We start from the raw sequence: 23,910 nt of genomic DNA on the forward strand, positions 1-23,910 counted from the left end.
CCACAGGCACCACTATACCTCCATATTCTCTTAGGTCTCCTGCTCATTCAGAGGTTTCTCCAGCTCTCACTGAAAGGAAGAGGAAATATTTTAATTAATATACTTTGTGATTCCAAAAATAGGCTGTACATGTTCACAGTGGTCTCATATGTAAAACTCAGCACTCACAACACTCTGTTTACTTGAGGAGAAAAATTGGGCTAACAGAGGAAGTTGCAATAATGACTTCAGGGTGTATGCATTAGGGTCTTTCAAATATATGTTTTATCTTTTACCACTGTGAGCCAATAAGTGTGAAATCAGGTCCTCCTGGATGATGGATGTTGGGATACTGATGAGTGGAGGATTATAGCGAAAACAAACACAGAAGAAACTGCATTGAAATGGAGGAAAGTGGGGCAGAAAACCACTGACATGGTACATGGAGACAGGTCCCTCTTCTTTCCCAATGAAGACTTGCACTTATGCTCCAACCTAACCAGTATAACGAGTGTGCTCAAGAAAAGTTCGACCCAGTCATCTAGAGCCCACAGTAGGAGAAGCAGAGTCCAGGATGCCTCCTGACCCTCAGATCTATGGGCTTCAGCTCAAATGTAAAAAAAAAAACAAATAAGTATATAAACAGACAAGAAACATACATGGAAGGTAAGGTGATTACCTGCTGTAGCATTTGGAACAAAAACACCTTAAAAGACAAAGGTAAAAGGTTGTCGGATGAAGTCACCATGTGATCAAGCTGCAACCCCTACCACCTCTGAAGGTAAAGATACCTTCAGGCTACTTTTCCACTTGTCTTTCAGCCTGGGAAGGCCAGCTCAGTGTCAGATTTACTTTGACCAGAAACTCGGCTGCAGAATCCTGTAGCACCAGGCACTTGGCCTGAGTGTGTTACACGGAGACTATGCCAGGTATGCTGGGCTCACAGCACTAGTCATGCCTCCTGAAATGAATGAACTAGTGTGTAAGGGACTGATAAATAGTCACAAGAATCAAGTCTCTGTGAGAGCTTGGTGGACTCTACTACTACTTTTCCATGAGGCCTAGCGGACCATTGCCAAGGACACTGGGCACATGGGAGGATGCTGCTACTGCTACCTTGGAAACCATGTGGTAACCATGAGGACATCGACCAGAGACAGGGAGAGAGAGACAGACAGACAGACACAGAGACAGGGGGACAGAGAGACAGAAAGACACAGACAGAGAGACAGACAGATAGAGACAGAGCAATAGAGAGAGAATGGGCTGATCAAGCAAGTTTGAATCTCTTGGCAAGTATAAATTTAACAGTCATAACAAAATTTCATGAAACCAAAAAACAAATTTGGAGCTAATCCCCAAATAATGTACCTATTAAATCTGATTTTTTAAAAGATGGTTTTACTGTAGAGCAAGCCTGCCTTGAACTCAAGACCCTTCTGCATTATCCTTCTAAATGCTGGGATTAAAGGTTTGCACTACCAGTCCATCATAAAAAGATCATCTCCCATCCTGAGCCTATCCAGGTGTACATCAAGGGTTGCACCTCTTAGAACATGCTTTTGTGACAGGAAATTCCAAAGGATTCATAGCTCTGGGTCAGATGCTACTACAACTCAGGAAATTACTAAGGTCTTAGGAGCTCCGATTGAGCACCCAGGGTCAATGACCAAGTAGTAGAACAAAAGATCGTACTACCACCCCTGTTACTCCGGAAAGCATGAGTGTTTTTGGATTTCTATGTCAGGAACCATGGAAAAATGCCAAATACATTATTTTACAACATCACAGGCAATCACAGGAGATTGTTTACAAACAGAATAAATGACTCAGTAAGTCATCCTATCAAGGGTAATGGGTTTCTTGGTAGTTACAAATATGGAAAAGAAAAAAAATCCTGGAAGAATATTTGGGGTGAGATTGCAATTGGAGGTGTCAGTGTGAACTCATGATTTTGAGTATATATAGATGGATATATATACATAGATTGGTGTACCAATAAGAAGTTGAGAAACTCAGGAGTTAAGAGCTTGAACACTGAAGTTTGAGACTAGTCCAGGCAGGAAAGTTTATTAGACTTCCCCTCCAAACCAACCAGCAAAAAGCAGGGCTTAAAGGGTGGCTCAATTACTAGGAAACAAGCGAAGCAAGCAAGAGGCTCTGAGTTTACATTTCTGTACTACTAAAAGAAATTAATATAAATTTAAATGTGTGTATGTGTAAATATACATGTATGTAGTTGTATATATCAATGCACATCCACATACATGCATACATGTATTTTGTATATTAATTTTATATATTTTCCAGTTGTCTTCTCCAAAAGGGCCTAGGAACAATAATATCTCAAAAGAAAAGATGTTGGTTTCTAAATGCCAACCAGCCACAGCTCCTGGGATAATAGTTTATTCAAAGGCCAGAGCATGGAAGGTACTAAATAAACATCAATCTTGAGTATTAGTGAAGAACAAAAGAACTTATGAGGGCTTAGGGGTAGAGTGCTTGCCTAGCATCCATGAAGCCCTGGGTTCTTCAATGCCACATAAAGAGGAAAAGCTGGAAGTGGCACTGTGGCTCAAGAGGTAAAGGGCTAGCCTTAAGCAAAAGAAGCTCAAGGATAGTGCCCCCAGGCCCTGAGTTCAAGCCCCAGGATTGGCAAAAAAAATTAAATTAAATTAAATTAAAGCACTAATAAAAGTCTTTTAGAAGGAGCTCCCACTGGCCAAGTCTGGAACCATTTGCACATCAAAACCATGACAGGAGTGGAATTACAACCCAATGCATTCAACAGGAATCCCTTAGCCAGTTCAGATATGAATAAATATGTAAATACATAAGTAAACTGTCAGTGGTGTGAGTAATGGTATATTTCCACAGCCTTATGTGTTTTCCCACACATCACTCAGTCACAAAGGGAAAGGAGAATTTTTACAGTAGAAAAACAGGCAAATTTGGCTATCTTCAAGTGATCAAAATTACCGACTTCAGGGGCTGGGAAGGTGGCTCAGTGGTAGAGCGCTTGCCTTGCATGCTCAAGGCCCTGGGTTCGATTCCTCAGCACCACATAAGAAAAAGCCAGAAGTGGCACTGTGGCTCAAGTGGTAGAGTGCTAGCCTTAAGCTGAAGAGCTGAGGGACAGCACCCAGGCCCAGAGTTCAGGCTCCACGACTGGACCCCCCCCCCAAAAAAAATTACCTACTTCACTGCTGGGACAAACTGATGTCCCCAGCCACCTGGTGGGATGCAGTGGGAGGCACACAGTGTCACTTCACGACAGCCTTCCAACCATGCAAGACCCAAGTCAACTCATGATAAATCTTCAGACAAGACTAAGAAAAACAATCGATAAAATAGAAGTGGCATATAATTTTGAAAACAGTCAAGAAAATCTTGAAAAATTTTCAAGATTGAAGAAGACGGCAGAGCCAGGACCAGTGAAGGCCATCTTGACTTCTGGACAGGATCTTTTCACTATCAAAACTATATCATGAGCCAGGCATTGGTGGTTCACGCCGGGAATCCTAGCTACTCAGAAAGCAGAGATCTGAGGATCATGGTTCAAAGCCAGCACAGGCAGGAATGTCCATGAGAATCTTATCTTTAATAAACTACCAGAGAACCAGAAGTGGTACCATGGCTCAAGTGGAGAGCCCTCGCCTTGAGGAAAAAGAGTTCAGGGACAGAGTCTAGGGTATACAACTGACAAGTAAACAAACAAACAAACAAAACCCCATAATTTGAGCTGGGCTACTCAGGAGACTGAGATCTGAGGATCATAGTTCAAAGACAGCCTGGACAGGAAAGTCCTTACCACTCAATAAACAGCCAGTATCACACTCATCTCCAAACTAGGCAAAGATCCAACAAAAAAAGAGAACTACAAAATAATCTCTTTGATGACCACATATACAAAGCTACTCAATAAAATTTAAGTCAAGTTTGTAGAGACCATAAACCTTATAGACCATGATAATGACAATGCGCCTCATGAAGGTTAAAAAGTGTTTGTGACTTTAAGTATCTCTATCCCACAATACTGTGAATTTTATGAAATGTATGTAATCACTTAATCTCAATTAAAAAATTAAAAACTTGAAAAAAAAGGTGTTAAAATGTTTCACAAATAATGACCTCATGGGCTGGGAAAGTGGCTCAGTGGTAGAGCGCTTGCCCTTCATGCTCGAGGCCCTGGGTTCGACTCCTCAGCACCACATAAGCAGAAAGAAAAAAGCTGGAAGTGGCACTGTGGCTCAAGTGGTAGAGCACTAGCCTTGAGCTGAAGAGATGAGGGACAGCGTCGAGGCCCAGAGTTCAGGCCCCACGAGCAGACCAAAAAGTAATTTAAAAAATTAAAAAAAAAAAGAAATGAACTCATTACCTTACTCATGTAACTCTAACTCCTCTGTATAGCCTCTTTACAATAAAAGTTAAAAAAAAATAAGTGAAGGGACAGAGTTCACACTTTGAGTTCAAACCACAACACTGACTAACACACACACAGAAAATCCTGGTGCAGGAAAACAGCATAGATATGGTAGAATAGAAGTAGTGATGGGCTAGGAATGTGGCTTAGTGGTAGAGTGCTTGCCTAGCCTGCATAAAGCTCTGGATTCAACTCTTCAGTACCACATCAACAGTAAAAGCTGGAAGTGGCACTGTGGCTCAAGAGGTAGAGTGCTAGCCTTAAGCAAAAGAAGCTCAGTGACATTGCTCAAGCCATGAGTTCAAACCCCAGGAAGAAGAAGAAGAAGGAGGAGGAGGAGGAGGAGGAGGAGGAGGAGGAGGAGGAGGAGGAGGAGGAGGAGGAGGAGGAGGAGGAGGAGGAGGAGGAGGACGAGGACGAGGAGGACGAGGAGGACAAGGAGGACGAGGAGGACGAGGAGGACGAGGAGGACGAGGACGAGGAGGACGAGGACGAGGAGGAGGAGGGTGGTAATAAAACTCGTTCCCCCACCCTGCCCCCTCTCACTGAGTAGGTTGAAACCAACTAGTTTTTCATGGCATTGGCAGACTTGTATATTCAGAATAAAGTGAGACTTCTGATGGAATGCCTGGAAAGGAAAATACCACCTCTAAGAAATTTTCAGGGATGTTTCCAGTGGCAGTTTAGGCTGTGATCAGATTCTAGAAAAATTGCGCTTAAAACTCAAACTTTCTATCACCAATAGAATAATGTTTTCATTCATTCAGTACAGTGTTTAGGATAACTACAAATTGCTAGAAATTTTCTCAAGAAATACCAAAGCCACTTAGGGTCAAAGCTTTTACATTCTAGCAAATAGCTACAAGAAAGGGGATGCTAGTGAATGGGAATGCTAGCTAGTGCTTTGGAAAATTGAGAGAGGACCTAATAATTAGATTTAGGTGACTTTGAAGAAAGGTACAAAAAAGAAGAAGAGAATGTTGCATGAGAGAAAGAGGAATGTGGAATGTTGAATGGAAGTGTGACGGAAAAGCACTCCTGTGTTGCAGTTCATGTGCAGGAGGTCAGGATTGAACCAAAAGTTCACCTCTGGCTGGGTTCTGGTGGCCCACATCTGAAATCTTAGCGACTCAGGAGGATGAGCTCTGAGGACCTGGTTCAAAGCCAGCCCTGGCAGGAAAGTGAGACATCTCTAATTAACCATCAGAAAACCAAGTGGAACTGTGGCTCTAAGTAGTGGAGTTCTAGCCTTTTGTGAACAAACAGTCTTAGAGAGATTCATGAACAGGAAGAGAGAAAGAGAGGTAATGGAAAGGAGAGAGGAGAGGAAGATGAGAAGAAGGGGAAGTAGAGGAGGAGATGGTATAGGTTAGAAGAGGAGGGAAGAGAGATGATGGGGGGAAAGGAGGAAAAAGGGGAGAGAGTGAAGTGAAAGAAACAGAAACAGAATAAGAAAAATTACACAGACGTCAAGCCCCAGCTCTAGCATGTACTCACATACACACACACAAACAAAGAAAAAGGGAAAATAGTGAAATCAAGAGTACTTCTCTTAACATCACATTAAGAGAAGTACTCTTGATTTCATGAACCCTTAAATATGTATTTTAATGTTTTCGTTTCTTTCATGCATGTGTTTCTAACGCATTTATAAGATTATTTCTTTGTTGCTTTGTATGTCCCTCCCCCACAGTGTAACCCCCGCTTTCACTATATTTGATGTCAGTATTACATGTGGAGGAGATGGGGACAAACAAGTCGTTTAAGGATTCAGGTGGACCTGTTGCAACAATGAGAAGTACAAAATGTCATGTCAAAACCAGCTTTACAATGTCGGTGTGGGGGGGGAGGGGGGTATAATTGGGTGGGGGGAGGGGGGTAAAATTGGGTGGGGGGAGGGGGGAGGCAGGGAAGGGAAGTGAAGGGTAAACAAAGGAGGAGGCTGCAATGCTTGGTAAGAAATGTATGCATTATCCTGCCCATGTAATTGTCGCCCCCCTGTACAGTATGTTCTCAAATAAAATAAAATACAATTAAAATATATATATATTAAAAAAAAAAGAGTACTTCTCTTCCACCGATCCTCTTCACTGAACACTGGTCCACATGGAATTTAAGATTCTTCAGCTCTCTTCATAACCTGGATCTCATCATTTCTCCTTTATTATTGCTGTCTACCCTATCATTCACCATGTACCCATCTTTGTCCTCTTGTGGCCTTCATTGCTTCGTTCACTAGAATCCCATCCATTCTTTGAGGGAATCACTGCTACTCAAATTTCCCTGAGCTGGATCAATGACAGCCCAGCCTTCCTCATGCTGAAAATCGCATCAGTCTGCTCTACAGTCTCTGCCTGCTATTCCCAGTGTACACATAGCAAAGGCCAGGTCTGCCCAATTCCTCCCCCTCATATGCTTGTCACCTAAAGGCAGCATCAGTCTCCACATAGCCTATCTGGGCAAAGCTAATGTCCTGCCTAAACCAACACAAATATCGCAGTGGTGAAGGCTCATATCTAATCTTCCTGAATTTCTGTTCATGTGGGAATACAGTTAGCCCAGGCAGGATGTGTCTACAGGCAGAGTCCATCCAGGCCCCGTCCATCCACAGGTACCACTATATCTCCATGCCTTCTCAGGTCTCCTTTTCCTTCATATATTTCACCATGTTTAGCTGAAACAAAGGGGTTATATTTTAACGTATACACTTTGTGATTCCAAAAATGCACTCTTGGTGTTCAGAATGATTGACTATTGAACATCATCTCCCCCAGCACAGTGGTTCACCCAGCATAAAAATTAGGGTATACTCTTCCATGAGGCCAATAGTCTTTCCCTTGGAACTGCCAAGGGAAAGCACCATACCCAAAGCCTGGTGCTCTGGGGAAAGGGTGTCAGCTGGCGGCCACTCTGGGGACTCATTGTGTCTCTACCAAGATAAGCTAACACTCAGTGCTGATCCACTTGTACAGTGCACATGTCCCTCCCTCCCTGTCAATTTGTCTACCAGCCCACCATCCCCTTTCTCCCACAACCATTTCTTAGGTCTCACTCACACAGCTGTGCCTCACATAAGCACACAAATCCCTTTCATAACAACACAGAAAACAAGGTATGCTACAGCAGACTAACAAAGTCAAATGCACTGCCTGATGCTGGAGGAGCTGCCTGTCATCCTAACTATCCCAGCAGCCTGTCTGGGAACACTCCATCTTCACTTAACTAGAAAAATGCAGGCCGGGAGCTATCATGTAATGGTAGTGTAATAAACAGCATGGCCAAAGGCATCCTCCTCCCCCCCACATGCTGAGCTCATTGTTCCCCTGGGCCTAGCTGTAGGGGGGGTCAAGAAGGGATGGAACAGTGGGCTTCGTGGGGGCAGGGCAATTAGTGGAGGTTGAAACTTTTATAGCTGTTGGAGTGGGGGAGGGGCCCAGCCTATATATAGGCTGTCTGTTCTGAGGAGTAGGGGCTGGGGAGAGACAGACAGCAAGAGGCTCCATCCAGAGCAGAGCAGAGCAGAGCAGAGCAGAGCAGAGCAGGGACACCCTGTGAAGAGCTCTGAGGCCTGAGGATAGGCCACTGGAGAGGCAAGCAGAGGAGGAAGGAAGCAAAAGGAAAAGCCTTCCCCTTTGGAGGTTTGCAGACTATTTGGAGGTTTGCAAGTCTGGAGGTGTAACTCAAGTGATAGTAAACAAGACATGACCATGCCAGCTGAAAAGGAGAAAGCGTGAAAGAGGGAGGAAAAACCAGAGAGAGTCAGAGTCAAATTCATGAGCAGGAAGTGAAGGAGAGAGAATGGAAGTGTGCATGAAAGGAACAAGAAGTGGGATAGGGGAAATAGAATAGTAGAAGTTATGGGGAGAAAGAAAAGGGAAGAAGATGGTAGAGGAGGGAATGTGGGAAAAGGGAAGATAGGAAGGAGAAAAAAAGGAAACAATAAGAAAACAGCACTGAGATCCAGCGTCCAAGTACCAGCATAAGCATACACACAAAAAGAAAAAGGGGAAAAAAGCATGGAGGAATCATGGAAATCAAAAGTACTTCCTTACACCTACCCTCTTCACTGACCACTGGTCCATGTGGAATTCAGTATTCCTCAGCTCCTTTCATAACCTAGCTCCTGTCATTTCTCATTTAGGTTTAGTGTGCATCCTGTCATTTACCAGGTACTCATCTTTGTCCTCTTGTGGCCCTCAGTGCTTCTCTTACCAGAATCCCATCTCATTCTGCACCCCAAATAGCCCTGACCTGGACTCCTCATCCACCAGGAGGCCCAAGCCCAGCTCTAGCTGCAAATCTCAAGTCTTCTCTTCAGGCTCAGCCTCCTGATCCCAGTGCACACATAGCAAAGGCCTAACTCCTCCATTACACACTTGTCACCAAAGGCAGCATCAGCCTCAGCAACTGCCTCTGTGTGCAGATCTAATGTCCCTGGCTGAATCAACACTAATAGCCCAGGGGTGGAGGATCACATCCAATCTTACCCAACTTCTGCTCATGTACAGATGCACTCATCCCAGGCAGGGTCCATCCAATATCTTCATGCTTTCTTAGGCTTCTTGCTCCTTCACAGATTTCTCCACCTCTAGCTGAGAGGAAGGAAAAGTATTTTAATTCATACATTTATGTGATTCAAATTTGGTGGGGGGGGAGGATTGGGAATGAGGGTGGGGGGAGGATGGAAGGGATGGGTAGGGGAAACAAAGGAGGAGGCTACAATGCTTGATAAGAAATGTACTCATCTTGCCCATGTAATTGTAAACCCTCTGTACAGTATTTTCCCAATAAAAATTTTAAAAATAAATAAATAAAAAGAAAAAAATGAGCTCTGGATGTTCAGAATTCTGCTCACCAGCACTCTGATACCCTAAGAACAAAAACAGGGCTCTGCTATTCTTCCATGAGGCTTAGAGCCTTCTCATGGGAACTGAAGGGGAGAGGAAGAACAATGCCCAAATTCTGGGTGTTAGCTGGGGGACTCTGGGAACTCACAGAATCTCTACCCAGATATGACATCACTCAGTGTTCAAACCCTTCAATTTTGCACCTACTTCTCAACCTGTGCATTTGGCATAGCAGCCTACCACACCTGTCCTTCCCCCAACCATTTTCAAGGTGTTCCTCACACACCTGTCCCTCAGATAACTACACATCAGAGGAGCCATCCTGTGCTACACCAGTTTAACAAGATCAAAAGCATTGCTGATGGTGGTTGATCATGCCTGTAATCCTAACTCTTCCAGAAGCTAACACCCCGAAGATCACAGTTAAAGCCAACCTGGGCAGACTTCATCTTCAATTAACTAGAAAAATCCTGGCTTGGAGGTGTGACTCAAGTGGTACAGCACCGGTTATGAACATTCAAACTCAAAGAGAAGATCTAGAGAGGCAGGAAAGAAAAAGACAGATTTATGAGGACAGAGGAAGGGAGAAGGGAAGAGAAGAAGAAGAGAAGAAGAAAGAGAATAGGAAAAGAGGAAGAAGAGGAAGAGATGAATAGTCTGGAGGGAAGTTACCTGGAAAAGGGGAGAGAGGAAATGGGGAGAAAGAAGAGAGAGAAAAGGAGACACAGAGAAAATCACCCAGTTCAAGTGCCAGTACCAGCACACACTCACAAATACATACCCACAACAAAAAGAAAGGAACGGAAAGGACTGAGAAAATAAGGAAAATAACACTATTTCCCTTCCCATCCACCCTCTTCACTGGAGACTGGTCCATGTGGAATTCAGGAGTCCTTAGCTTCATCTTCTCAGCTGTCTTTCAGCATCAGTGTCAACCTTGCCTATCAGGAAGGTGCCCATCCTTTGCCCTCTTTTGTTCTGCATTGCTTCTTCTCAATGGAATACATTCTCAACCTGTTAGCTGTGCTCTATTCCCCAAATAATCCTGAACTGGATCATTGATCCAACAGAAGTCACAGCCCACCTTCTGCTGCAAATCTCATCAGCTGCTTTGCAGGCTCAGCCTCCTGACCCTTGTGCACACATAGCAAAATCAGGTGTGCCGAAATCCTCCCTATTACATGCTTGTCAGCTGAGGCAGCATCAGACAAAATCACTTGCTATGTGGAAATCTAATGCCGCTGGAGAAGCGAACACAAATAACCCAGTGATGGATCATATCCAAACATACTGAATTTCTGCTCATGTCCCAATACAGTCATATCAAGCAGGGCCTATCCATAGGCAAAGTCCATCCAGGCCCCGTCCATCCACAGGCACCAATATATCTCCATGCTCTTTCATGTATCTTGCTGCTCCTTCCTAGGATTCTCCACCTGGTGCTGAAAGGAAGGGTAATGTTTTAATTCATAAAGTTTGTGGATCTAAAACTGGGCTCTGGATGTTCAGAAGGTTCTAATACTTTAGACTCAGGTCTCCCAGTAATCTTTCTTCCCTAGGGGAACAAAATGTACTTGCTATTTCTCATGAGGCCTAGAGACTTCAACAGAGAAAAGCCAAGAGAAAGGAAGCACTGTGCTGAAGCATGGTGCCCTGGAGAAGGGGTGACACCTGGGGGCCTCTGAGGGGACTCCCAGAATCTCTATCAAGATATCCCAATTCTCAGTGCAGACACTCTTGAACAGTATACATGCCTTGCCTCTCTATTGATTGTACACACTATCCCACAGCCCCCTTCAACATCCATTTGTAACTTGTCCCTCACACAGCTGTCCCCCAGACAAGTACACAAATCCCTTTTTCCACATTAGAAAAGCCAACCTGTGTCTCACCAGATGAACAAGGTCAAAAGTACTGCCATATATGTATGGTTCTAGACGGAAATCCTAACTATTCCAGAACTTCACACCCAGAACAGAGTACTTAAAGCCAGCAAAAACACAGCATAGAAATGTAGGCTTGGCATCTAATCTTTAATAATGGAGCTAAAAAGATAGAATTGAAGAAAGACATCCTCTTCAGTAAATGGTGCTGGCAAAATTGGTTAACTACTTGTAGAAAACTAAAGCTAGATCCTTATATATCATGCTGCACAGAATCAACTCCAAATGCATCAAAGACCTCAGAGTCAAAGCAGACACTCTGAAAACATTACAGGATAGAATAGGAGAAACCGTAGGTCTCCTTGGCACGGGTCCAAATTTTTTTAATAGAGACCCAGAAACTCAACAAATCAAAGAAAGGTTGGACAAATGGGAGTGCATGAAATTGCAGAGCTTCTGCATGGCAAAGGACATAGCTAGCAAGATCAATAGAAAGCCCACGGATTGGGAGAAGGTCTTCATACAACGGACAAGGGTCACATAACTAAAATATACCTGGAACTCAAAAAATTAAATCCCCCAACAACAAATCTTCAAAGAAACAACTGCCCAACAATTAAGTCGGCTAATGACTTAAAGAGAAACTTCTCTGAAGAGGAAAGAAGTATGGCCAATAGACACATGACCAATAGACACATGACCAATAGACACACCTCCCTAGCCATAAATGAAATGCAAATGAAAACAACATTGAGATACCACCTCACCACAGTTAGGATGGCTAAAATCAAGAACTCTAATAACAACAGATGCTGGAGTGGAACTTTACTGCATTGTTTTTGGGAGTGTAAACTTGTCCAACCACTTTGGATAGTAGTATGGAGGTTCCTCAAAAGACTCCACATAGACCTCTCCTATAACCCAGCATTCCCACTTTTGGGCATTTACCCAAATGCTCACAAACAATACCACACTAAAGCTACTAGCGAAACTATGTTTACTGTAGCATTATTTACCATAGCTAAGATATGGAACCAACCCAGATGCCCCTCAGCAGATGAATGAATCAAGAAAATGTGGTATATATACACAATGGAATTCTATGCCTCCATCAGAAAGAATGACATTGCCCCATTTGTTAGGATATGGTAAGACTTGGAAAAGATTATATTAAGTGAAGTAAGCCAGGCCCAAAGAAACATAGGTCCCATGGTTTCCTTTATTTGCAATAACTAGTATATATCTGAGTCAAGCAGAAACAGTCAGATAAGTTGATGTAATGGGGAAATGAACCCTAAGGTATGTATTCAAATGTTTTTTTTTTTTCTTTCATGGGATTGTTTCTAAAACATAAGATTATTTCTTTGTTGCTTTGTATGTCCCTCCCCAACAGTATAATCCCTGCTTTCACTGTATTTGATGTTGGTATAATTTGTGGAGGGGAAGGGAAAAAACAAATCTTTTAAATAGGGAATACAGGTGGACTTATTGCAACAATGCGATGTACAAGTCGTTATGTTGAAAACAAACTTTACAACTTTGGCAGAGTAGGGGTGAGGGGAGAGGAGGATTGGAGGAGGGAGGATTGACTGGGGGGGGCGGGGGAAGGATGGGAAGGGATGTGAGGTGAGACAAAGGAGGAGACTACAATGCTTGATAAGAAATGTACTCATTATCTTGCCCATGTAATTTTAACCCCTCTGTACGGTATTTTCACACACAAAAAAAGAAATGCAGGCTTGGAGGTTGGAATCAAGTGGTAGAGCACCTGTGATGTACATGCAAACTGAAAGAGAAAGAGAGGAGAGATAGAGACAGAGACAGAGGCAGAGAGACAGATTCATTCAAATATCTGCTCATGTGTAGACAGTCATCCCAGGCCTGGTCCATCCACAGATATCACTATATATCCATGCTTTTTCAGGTCTCTTGTTTTTTAACATGTTTATACACCTCTACCTGAAAGGAAAGAAAATTAGCTTAATTCATACACTTTTCCAGTGTAACCAGGGACTCTGTTTGCTCAGAATGTTCTCAAATTTGAAACTCAGCTCCCTCAGCACTCTGATTCCCATTAGAGAAATTTGGACTCCCAGGGCAGTTGCAATTGTAAGTAACCTGTGTAGGAAATCGGGTCTTTAAAATTTACTATTTTTTTTTTACTGTGAGTAAATAAGTCTGAAATAAGGGACTTTTGGATGATGGCATAATGTTAGAATGGTGATTAGGTGTAGACAGAACACACAAGAAACTGCATTAAAATGGAGGAAAGTTGGGGCAGAAACTACCCTCATGGTCCATGGAGACAGTTCTCTCTATTTTCCCAATGAAGATGTGCCCCTGAGTTTCGACACAGCCAGAGTAAATAGTGTTCTCAGGAGTTTTACACAGTCACCTAGAGACTGCCAAAGGAGAAACGAGTCCAGGATGCCACCTTCCCCTAAGATCCCCCTGAAGCCCAAGGGCCTCACTTTAAACCTAAGTAAACAAACTAGGTAAGTAAGTAGGAAAATATGCAACATATCTGGAAGGTGAGATGATGACCTACTGCAGCATTTGGGACACAAACACCTTAGTGTTCAGAAACAAATGGGAAAAGTTGTTTAATAAAGTGACATTACTTGAAAGTAAGGGATTGAGGTGTATTCACCAAGCTCAGAAGGTACAGACAGCTTGAGGCCACATTTCAGCCTACTTTTCAAAATTTAAAAGTCAGCTCCTTGTCAGCTGTCCTTTCACTACAAAGAATGCTAGCTGGAGAACCCCCTAACTATGCTAGGACTATGCCTGGCTATGCTGGATTGAGACCTTTGCTGAGGATACTGGGCACACAGCAGTGTGAACTTCCTGTATGACTCCCTCCCCTCCTGCAGCTCTTCAATTCCACACCTCTCTGATTTTCCACACCCTAGTGCTGTGGCAGAGTGCTGCACATCTTTCTCTGGAACAGCTTTGTTCTTAAGCTGTGGACATTAGTTTTTGGGCTTCACACAGTACCAGAGTTTGTGAAAAATGGCGACTATCCTGTGAGCCACACTCTTCCAGCCCCATCACTTATTCCATCTGGAGGCTATGGATTCCCCGTGTGGCTGCCAAGAGGGAAGGGCATTTTCAACCAAGTGTCAACTCTCTAGTCTGCTCAGCCAGCTAAAAGAATCCTGGCCCCAGATTAAGCTAGTACTGGAGCTTTGTGGGGAGCAGAGTGGAAGGACAGGCAGACTAGGACCTTGGCCTCTCTTCAGAGGCAACTGTTTGTTATCATCTGGCAATTGAAATTCTGAGGGCAAACTGAAGGTGTTAAGTTGTGCAGTGAAGCTGACTCCCCTTCATTGAGAGAGGGCTAGTGCAAAGTTCCTGAGGAGTTGTACACAGTGGAATAGCTAAAGTCATCATTTTCCACTCCACACTTCTGGCACTCTCTTTTTAGTTTTCTTGGATGACCAGATAGGTACTCATGGCTTCATTGAATGCCCTGTCCTGGATTGCCTTTTCAATGTCAGCTATATTGTACCCCATGTCACACAGAACTGTGACACTAATGGAGTCCAGCTTGCTGGGCAGTGGCTCATCAGGAAGCAGGCCAAACCCCACATCTACAGCCAGCCATGGGTTTCTTAGTGACATCCACAGTCAGCAGTTTGGAAAGTACATTGTGTCTCTTCGCAGATAGATAAAAGGGAGCTGTGTACATGGCCTCAAGGATGTGTAGCCATGTCTGCCATCTTCCTCCCTTCAAATGGGAACTTTCCTGTTGTCCTCACATACAGAAGCATACCTGGGATCTAAATGTCCTGTTTATAGACATCATAAATTTTGTAAAGGAACATTTCACGAGGTCTGAATATCAAGGCTCCACAAAACCACTTTAGCAACTGCCCTAGCAACACCGTGATGCTCAGCCCCAAATCACTGACTTTGGCATTGCATTTGCCATCCAACAGGATGTTCCTGGGCTTCAGGTATCTGTGTGTGATTTCGTTCTTGTGAAAGTATTGCATAGCACTCACCATCTGCTTGAACAGCCTCCTGGCTTCATAATTGACTAGGTGGTGGCAGGAGGATTTGCCAGTCAACCCTATCCTGTACTGGCTGTTGTTACTACATTTTGTCACAACTCACTTTCAAGGCCTTTTGAGTCAGGGTGGGTGGAGTTCCTGCCTCTTGTCTCTTGAAAGGTTATTCATTTGCTTTGAAATTAAAATGTCATCAATTTGAAATTATTTACATTGTTTCAAAACCAAACAAATTGATGTTTGTATGTTTTTTGGTCATGTGCGGGCTGGAACTCAGGGCCTGGGCACTATTCCTGAGCTCTAATGCTCAACCACTTTGAGCCACAATGCCACTTACAGTTTCCTGGTGGTTAACTGAAGATAAGTGTCTCATGGGCTTTCTACTCATGGTGGCTTTGAACCTAGAACCTCAGATCTCTGTCCCCCAAGGAACTAGGATTACAGGTGTGAGCCACCAGTACCTGGCACAAATAGGATTTTAAAAAGATGCCAAGTTTAACCTTAGGATAAGACCATGAGGTCCGAAGGGCTGAGACCTTACCATAACTGTTGCTGAGTAGTTCAAGTTCTTGTCTGCCATTGCTCTGTAAAGGACTCTCTGTTTATCTGAGTTTGCCCATAGCAATGTTTTTATTTTGTATTTTATTTCATTTTTAAAAGGTTTCAGTGACATTATTTTCCAAATATGTTTATGGAACAGCCACCATTGTCAATTGCCGGAAGTGGAAAAGTTCCCAAGGTGTTATTTTTAATAAGTCATTACTAACTATTATGATGCAGGATGGAACTCTTAATGGCTCTTGAAGGAAGATAGAATCTTTCCTAATTAGGTTTTTATATTCTATAAGTAATTGTACAGGACTCAGAATGTGCGTTAGTGGTAGAGTGCTCACCTAGCATGCACAAAGCTCTGCTTTTGCTTCCTCAGTTCCACATACATAGAAAAGCCAGAAATGGAGCTGTGGCTCAAGTGCTAGAGTGCCTCAAGCAAAAGAAGCTCAGAGACAGTGCCAAGGCCAAGTTCAAGACCCAGGACTGGCAAAAAAAAAAAAAGAGAGACAGGGGTAAATGATCTGAATAGAAATTTCCAAAAAGAAGAAATGCAAATAGGCAAAAATATATGAAAAAATGTCCAGTGTCTATAGCCATGCTGGAAAACTTTTTAAAAATCAAAATGATAGAAAGATAACACATGCTGGCCAGGATGAAGAGAGAACTCCTGTGAGACAGATTGTAAATTGATACAAGCATTATGGCAAACAGTTTGAAGGTCTCTAAATAAATACATGAACTCAAGTACAATTATAATATGTCTATTTCTAGATTATTTATAGCAGCTCAGGTATAGATTCAGTCTAAATGTCTATCAATGGAGAAATTGGTAATGGTCTCTCTCTTTCACACACATATATACATGCACACACACATACATACTCACACACACATACACACACACATACACACACACACACACACACACACACACACACACACACACACAAAGGAGAATTTTCCAAGCATAACAGTGATTGGAAAGCTATCATTTCGTGACAAATGGAAGCAAAGATTAAGTAAAGTTATCGAGACAAATGGCCCAGGATCGCTCAGATATGTAGAGAATAATGTTGACCATGGACTAGTGCTGGCCAGAGGTTGGGAAGGAGGGATGAAAAGGGGGAAGGTGAGGTTTGTTTGATCAGTGTGTGTCATGTCCTGTGTACGATTACTACTTGCTTATAAAAAGCATCAATATTAAGATAGTCATCTTCTATTTCCAGAAGAGAACCATTTCTCTCTGCCTAGATGACACCACTGCAGCCTAGGCCCCTGCCCCTGTCCCTAGCTGGTCTTCCCATTCCCCCTTCCCTGTCCCTCCCAAAATCATCCTTGTAAACACAACCCACAGCATACTATTCTCTGTCTGTTTATGAGTGTGGGTGGGTGCAAGCACAGGCCAATACGTGGGCTTGAAGTCCATGTTCAAGGTGAGTGTTCTACTCCTTAAGCCACAGCTCCACTTCCAAGTTTTCTGGGGTCATGCACTTTCCTACACAGGATAGATTTTAATAATGACCTGGCAGCAGCCAGCCATAGAATACTTTTTTTATCTGCATGCATGTTGTTTTTACTATAGCACCATTCACAATAATATAGGGTATCATTCAAGTGTCAATCACTGGACCAATAAAAAGACAGTACATACATATTGTAGTACATTATTCAGCCTAAAAAAATAAACAATAAATTTTCCTGGCTCTGGTGGCTGCTGCCTGTCATCCTAACTATACATGAGATAGGAGGATTGAAGACAAAGCCAGCCCAGGCAGGAAAGTCCATGAGACTCTTACTTCAAATATCCATCAGAAAACCAGGAATGGAGCTGTGCCTCAAAGAGGTAAAGTGTTAGCCTTGAGCTAAATGCTCAGGGACCACTTACTGGCCCTAATTCAAGCACCAAAAAGGAACCAGAAAAAAGAAACCAACACTCAGACACTATGGATGGAACTGGAGGACACTCAGTTTCATGAAGTAATACAGGCAGAGGAACACCAATATCAAACATACCCTTTCATATAGGAAGAAATGTGGCTTTAGAATAGACAGGAGAACTACAGGACATTGTTGAAGCATGATGGGTCACCCCTCTGCCCACAGCCTCGTTTGGTGAAGGAGGCTTCTCTGATCCTGTCTCTCTCCACTGAGCCCAGGCTTCCTTGCTGCAGCCACACTGGCATTTGTACTGTACCAGCTGGGGGCCACTGCTATTCCAACTGCCTGGAATGCTTTTCCCAACACCCAGCTGCTCAATCCCCTATCCTTCCCCAAAACCCCCTTGCCAAACAGGTCTCCTCTGATACTTAAAAATAAAACCTTGTGCACATGTGTACACAACACACATCTGCAAACACACAAAAACATAGAGTATTTCGAACACTCATCCTGAATTTTTCTGCCTTAATCTTCATTTTCATATATACTATGTGGTATTTTTGTAAAGTTTGGGTATTCTCATTCTCCATGCTTGAGTGTAAACTCACAAAGAGAGGTATTTTTATGCTGTTCCCAGCATTCTGTCAGTCTTCAGCATGATGTGACTGATCCTGTGGGCACTCAGTAAATGTCCATTGAATGAAAGCCTACCTATTCCCTCACACACTTATTCAACAAGTATACTGCCATACATGGTCAAAGCTCTTTCCCACTGTTTTCCCATGACTCCTCTCCAGAGCCCCTGTCACCCTTGCCTCGTGGTCTCCCCACCTGTGTTTCCAAGCCCTTTGCCTGAAGTTTCGGCCCCTCAATCTTACATATGGAGATGGTGTACACACACCAAATAACCTGTTCCTCCTCTGGGAAGCCTTTCCATACCACCTCAACTCCTCACTCGAGTTCTTCCAAGTCTCTCTGCAAGCCATGAACCCGTCCTAGATAATGGTCTGTGTGACATTGTAGCTAACCTGTGGAATCCTCATCCTTAGGCCAACTTTTCGTCTTCTCTCCAAGTGCTGAGCCAAATGCACTCCATCTGTTCCACAAAGGTTTAGGAGTGTTCTAGCATGCACATGCATTATACTGTCAATTGAAAAGTCAAAGTAAGACCTGAGTTTTAGAGAGTGAGCTCATCTGGCCCCTTAAGACAAGACTGGCATGAAATCATAAAATGACTTGCCTCCTGCTTGGCACAAGGCCCTGGCCACAGCCTCAAGGGTCCACAATGCCCCTCTCCCACATCTCCTTAATGCAACCCAATACTGAAATCCCACCCAGTGCAGCAGTGATTAGGCACCCTCTCTACTGCTCTGGGACTACTAGAAACTAGCCTCAAGACAAACCCACTGACATGAACTGAAGTCTACTCCCTCATTTCAGGACGCCTGAGACAAAGAAAAAGAACTTAGAAACCATGGAAATTCACAGTTCTTCCCTCCCGACCCACCCACTTCACTGAACAATGATCCATGTGGAATTCAGGTGTCCCTAGTTTCCTCCTCTCAGCTCTCCTTCAGCATTAGGGTCAGCCCTGTCTATCAGCAAGGTGCCCATTTCTTGTATACTTTTGGCTCTCAGTGCTTCTGTCACAAAAATCCTATCTTATTCTCTGGGAAGAGCTCTGTTTCCTAAATAACCCAGAGGTATACCCTGTTTCACTGGGAGCCTCAGTCTTCTCCTGCTGCAAATCTCATCAGTCTGCCCTACATGCTCAGCCTCTTGACTCCAGTGAACATACAGCAGAGGTCCAATGTGTCCAATTCCTCCTCATCACACACCTGTCACCCAAAGGCAGAATCACCCTCAGTACTTCCTCTGTGTAGAAATCTAATGCCCTGCTGAACAAATATCCCAGTGGTGGAGGTTCATATCTAATCTTACTGAAGTTCTGCTCATGTCTGCATGTACTCATCTCCATCCACATGCTCCTATATTTTCATTCTTTCTTAGGTCTCTTGCTCATTCAAAGGTTTCTCCACCTCTAGTTGATAGGAAGGAAAAGTATTATATTTCCTACATTTTTTGGTTCAAAAATGGGCTCTGGAGGTTTATAGTGTGGCAATATTTGAAACAGCTTCCTCCACACTATGTGCCCTAGGACAATAATCAGGCCCTACTCTTCTTCCATAAGACCTAGAGGCTTCCCCTGAGAACTGCCAGGGAAAAGGAAACACCAAGCCCAAAGCCTGGTGCTCTGGGGAAGGGGGGTGTCAACTGGAAGCATCTTTGTGGACTCAAAGGGTCTCTCCTAAGAATCTGACATGTCTCAGTGCTGAAACCCTTGTATTATGGAAATGTAATTCTCTGTCCATTTTCCACAGCAGCCCAACCCAACACCCTTTCCTTCCCCCAAACATTTCTAAGTTGTCCCTCATACAAGTATACAAATTCCTTTTGTAATTACAGAGAAACCAACCTGTGCTGTACCGTCACAAATTCTAGGTGCTGGAGGCTCACCTGTATAATCCTAACTACTGCACACGCTGACACTGAGAAGACTGTAGATAAAGCCAGCTTGAGCAGACTCCATGTCCAACTCAGTAGAAAATCAGGACTAGAAGAGTGACTCCACTGGTAGAACATCAGCCAGAAACACATTCACACTCAAGAGAGAGAAAGGGAAAGAGGGGGAGAAGGAAAATGGACAGAGAGAAAAACAGAGGGACATGCATACATACCTAAAGACAGAGAGACAAAGAGACAAATTCAGGAGAAAGGATTGAGTGAAAAGAAATGGGATAGGGAGAAGAGAAAGATTAGAGGGAGGAGAAAAGGAGAGGGTGTAAAAAAGGAGAGATTAAAGACATTAGAGGGAGGAGGGCCCAAGGAAAAGCCACAGAGGGAAAAGGAGACTGAGAAAGAGAAAAAGAACAAAGTTCAAGCCAGCACACTCCCAAATGCATACACACAACAAACAAAAAGACAAGAAAAAGCATTGAGAAATCATGGAAATTAATAGTACTTCCTTCCCCACCCACCCTATTCACTGAACACTGTTCCATGAGTTCAGCATTCCTTACATTCCTCCTCAGGTCTCTTTCAGCATCAGTATCAACCCTGTCTTAAACCAGTTATGCATCCTTTGCCTATTTGGACCCTTATTGCTTCTCTCACAGGAAACCCATCTCATTCTTTGAGAATAGCATTGCTTCCCAAATACCCCTGAGCATTACCACTGATCTACCAGGAGCCCCAGCCCTCTTCTTACTGCTAATCTCATTAGTCTACTCTGCGGGTTCAGCCACCTGACCCAGTGTACACATAGAAAAGGCCAGGTTTGCCCAACTCCTCCCCATCACACACTTGGCACCCAAAGGCAATATCAATCCTCAGCACTGCCTCTGTGTGCAATTCTAATGCCCTGGGTGAACCAATACAAATATTCTAGTGTGAAGGCTCACATCTTACTGAATTTTGTTCTTGTGGGAAAGCAGTCATCCCAGGCCACCCAACCACGGGTGTGGTCCATATACAACCAAAGTCCATCCAGGCTATGTCCTTAAACAGATCCCAGTTTATCTCCATGATTCCTCAGGTCTCCTGTTCCTTGATCACCTCTAGCTGAAAAGAAGGGAATGTATTTTAATTCATACACTTTGTGATTCCAAAAATTGCCTCTTGATGTTCAGAATTTTCAAATATTTAAACTTGGCTCTGATAGCATTCTTTATTCCCCAAGGAGAAAAATTGGGCTCTGCTATTCTTCCATGAGGCCTAAAGTCTTTACTGGGAAACAGAAGCACCATGTACAAGCTGGGTGCTCTGGAGGGGGCCTCTCTGGGGACTCATAGAGTCTCCACTAAGAATCTGACACCTCTCAGTGTACTTGTACAGTGCACATGTCATCCTTCCCTGTCCATTTACACTAACCCATCACCCCTTCCTTCCACAAACAATTTTTTTAATTTAATTTAATTTTCTTTGTGAACATACTGTACAGAGGAGTTACAATTACATGGGCAGGATAATGCGTACATTTCTTACCAAGCATTGCAGCCTCCTCCTTTGTTTACCCTTCACATCCCTTCCCAGCCTCCCCCCTAACCCCCAATCCCAATCCTTCTCCTTCCCCCCCTCCCCCCCCCCCACACCGACGTTGTAAAGCTCGTTTTGGACATGACAACTTGTACTTCTCATTGTTGCAACAGGTTCCACAAACAATTGTAAGGTGACTCTTACACAGCTGTCCCTCACATAAATACACAAATCCCCTTTCAAAATAGAGAAACTAACCTTTGCCACACCAGATTAACAAAGCCAATTGCATTCCCTGATGCTGTAGGCTCTTGTCTGTAATCCTACCTATCTCCCAAGGTGACACCTTGAAGACTGCATTTACAGCAAGTCTGGGAAATCTCCATCTTCAAGGAAATAGAGAAATGCAAGCCTGAACTGTAACTCAAGCAGGAGAGAACCAGACATAGCCATGAAAACTGAGAAAGAAAAAAAGAGGAAGACAGAGTGGGAGAAAGGGAAAGAGGGAAAAAAGGGAGAAGTGCACAGAGAGAGGAGGAGTGAGGGAGGTGGATGGAGAGAGAGACAGATTCAAGGGCAGGAAGAGAGTGAGAGGGAATGGTAGAGGGTAGTAGTAGAACATCAAGAAGAGGAACAGGAGAAGTAGAATAGGAGTAGTTATGGGAGGAATGAAAACAAAGGAAGAAAAATGGTGGGCAGGGGCAGGGAGAAGGTGAGAAAAGTGGAGAGAGAACAGAGAAGGCAAAGGAAATAGAGCATAAGAAAAAAAGCACTGAGGTGTAGCAGCACACACTCACACATACCCACAACAAACAAAAGGAAAAAAAATAAAAGAATAGGAATTGAGAAATCTTACAAATCAACAGTTAATTCCTTCCCAACCACTGTCTTCACTGGGTGGAAAATGTCTAGTGTGCCCGACCAGCTAAAAGAATCTAGGCCCCAAATGTAGCTGGAACTGGAGCTCTGAAGGGTATAGAGTGGAAGGACAGGCAGACTGGCACTTCGGGCTCTCAAGAGGTAACTGAAATTTTGAGGACAAGCTGGAGGTGTTATATCCTGAAGAAAAGGTGGCTCTTTTTCGTGGAGAGGGCTGGTGGGATTGTCATCAGGAGGTGTGCATGGTGGACTAGCCAAAGGCATGGTTTTTTATTCCACACTTCTGGTATTCTCCTTCAAGTTTTCTTGGATGAGCAGGTAGGTGCCCATGGCTTCATTGAATGCTCTGTCCTGGAATGTCCTTTCAATACCAGCTAGGGTGTACCCCATGTTGCCCATGACTGTGACAATAATGGGGTCCAGCTTGCTGGAAAGTGGCTCATCAGGAAGCAGGCCAAAACCCACACCTAGAGTCAGCCATCAGTGCTCCATTATCTCCTCAATAGCAGGCCTCAGATTGAAGCCCACAGTCAGCAGTTTAGGAAGGAGATCATGTCCCATTGCAGTTGGTAAAGGGGACCGGTGTACCTGGCCTCTAGGATTTGTTTCCGTATCTGAATCATTTTATTCCCCTCAAATGGGAACTTTCCCATTGTCATCATATACAAAAGCACGCCTAAGTTCCCAAATGTCCACCTTGTACCCATTGAACATGTTCTGTAGGAACATTTCAGGAATAGCAAGGCTCCACAAACCCCCCTTTAGCAACTTCCCTGTCACCCTGATGCTAATGCCAAAATCACTGACCTTGACATTGCAATTGGTATCCAACAGGACGTTGTCGGCCTTCAGGTCCAGTGTGCAATTCTGTTCTCATGAATGTAGTGAACATCACTCGTGATCTGCTTGAACAATCTCTTGGCTTCATACTCTAATAGGTGACTGCAAGGGGATTTATTGCCCCACCCCAAGAGATAGCCCCGAGTGTCCAGCTCAGTGACAAGGTACACACAGTCTTCATCCTCCATCACCTGGAACAATAGTATGATGTGTGGGTGATATACACTCTTCAAAATGGCTACTTCATTTTCTATCTCATGGCTTTTTAGATCGTTCTTTGGGAGAACTTTGACTGCCACTGTGGTGTCTGTGAGGCAGTGATGGGCCAGCTTCACATAGCCACAGCTGCCATAACCGATGATCTCTTTCAAGTTGTACTGTCCAATGACAGTGATCTCCTCCTCCTTTGGGGAGGAACTAAAGTTGTACATTAACATCTTGCCCCTGGGATGGCAAGTGATCAAGCTTAAGAATTTACCTAAGATGATCTCAATGAAGTTGACAACTAATAAATCTTAAGAAACGGAAGGTAAACTACTAACAAAGTAAACACAACCCCCAGATGAGTAAATGAATTCCCC

The 23,910-nt window shown here is 43.7% G+C and overlaps 1 long non-coding RNA gene across 2 annotated transcripts; it reads right to left on the reverse strand.

Annotated features, from left to right (window-relative positions):
* Nucleotides 1-20: 20 nt before the first annotated feature.
* On the reverse strand, nucleotides 21-23,885 carry LOC138835016 (uncharacterized). Of its 2 annotated transcripts, none has more exons than XR_011374342.1 (3): nucleotides 23,297-23,879; nucleotides 8,890-8,994; nucleotides 21-69 (listed from the first exon to the last, which is right to left on the reverse strand). It is a non-coding gene; the product is annotated as an uncharacterized lncRNA (long non-coding RNA). The 2 variants fall into 2 exon arrangements; XR_011374341.1 differs by lacking the exons at nucleotides 21-69; nucleotides 8,890-8,994 and adding an exon at nucleotides 20,668-21,196 and having other exon boundaries at nucleotides 23,297-23,520; nucleotides 23,808-23,885.
* Between the last annotated feature and the right edge of the window lie 25 nt (nucleotides 23,886-23,910).

The sequence above is a fragment of the Dipodomys merriami genome, unplaced genomic scaffold, assembly GCF_024711535.1.
Source record: "Dipodomys merriami isolate MVZ:Mamm:240054 unplaced genomic scaffold, mDipMer1.0.p SCAF_222, whole genome shotgun sequence".
Classification (NCBI taxonomy): Eukaryota; Metazoa; Chordata; class Mammalia; order Rodentia; family Heteromyidae; genus Dipodomys; species Dipodomys merriami.